Genomic DNA, 1196 nt, shown 5'->3' on the forward strand with positions numbered 1-1196 from the left:
CGAAATGCAAAGCAACACAGCGAATACATTTCACATTCATGTTCTAACATAACCTCATAAAGGTCCAATTACCTTTAATATTTTTTCTAGCTACATCATAGTAGTAAGTGCATTATTTATTTTAACGTTAATGAATATATATTTCACATTTATGACACAATTCTTTCAAATAACCTAATGATAATTTGATATAAGAACGAAACATGTTTTTTTTTATAGCGCGAATTAACTAGTTCCGCGAGAGAAACGAAAAATACATATTACTAAAGTAATCACCCGATATTCAATATAATTTTTTATGTATAGAAATGTTAAGTTTCGACAAATGGATAATGAAGCTCCGCCATGTCCATTTCCATTACCACTTGTCATCACCATCCATGAAGTTGTCAAACCGTTTCTTAAAACAACCGATATTTTCAGTAATCACTACATGGTTTCTGAATATATTCTAATCGTTGACCACCCTATTAGAAAACTATTTCATCCTTACATCTAAAATTGTTCAATTACGGCGAGTCCTGCCCTATATATAAATGTATATGATATATATATATATACATATATATATATATATATATATATATATATATATATATATATATATATATACATATATATATAAGGACTACTATTACACAGGACGTGCGCACCTAGATTTCTGGCTCCGCTAGCGGAGGCCATTGCTTTCTTTGTAAACTAACATTTTATATTGGACAAATATATCAAAACTAGAAACCTAACATTGTATATAGGACAAATATATCGACTATTGACTTATTCAATGCAGTATAAGTTAATATAAACATTCATAGTGAAATAAGAAACTTTTTTTAAGGCACTGCTATGCTTTGAAGTGCCAATTTTAGCCGGACTTATGTATTATCGTATGAGGTTAGTGGACACCAGGGCTGGCGATTTTTTTTTTTTTTTTTTTTTTTTTTTTTTAATCTTTTAAAATAAAAAATAAATCGTTTTTTTTTTCATCAGATTGATTTGGTTTCATTTTTTTTTTTTTTTTTTTTTTTTTTAATATTGTGGGATTGCTATCTGATATGCGATCTGATTGATAAAGGACATTTTTAGCATATCAATATAAGGAGCAGTATTATATAGACTTATCTATTATTAGATTGTTTCTAAAATATTTAACTACATGGACCACATTTTGTTTTACATTATCAATCTCAAGGTCA

The sequence above is a fragment of the Oratosquilla oratoria genome, chromosome 29, assembly GCF_046742065.1.
Source record: "Oratosquilla oratoria isolate Oo_2021 chromosome 29, ASM4674206v1, whole genome shotgun sequence".
NCBI classification, from domain to species: Eukaryota; Metazoa; Arthropoda; class Malacostraca; order Stomatopoda; family Squillidae; genus Oratosquilla; species Oratosquilla oratoria.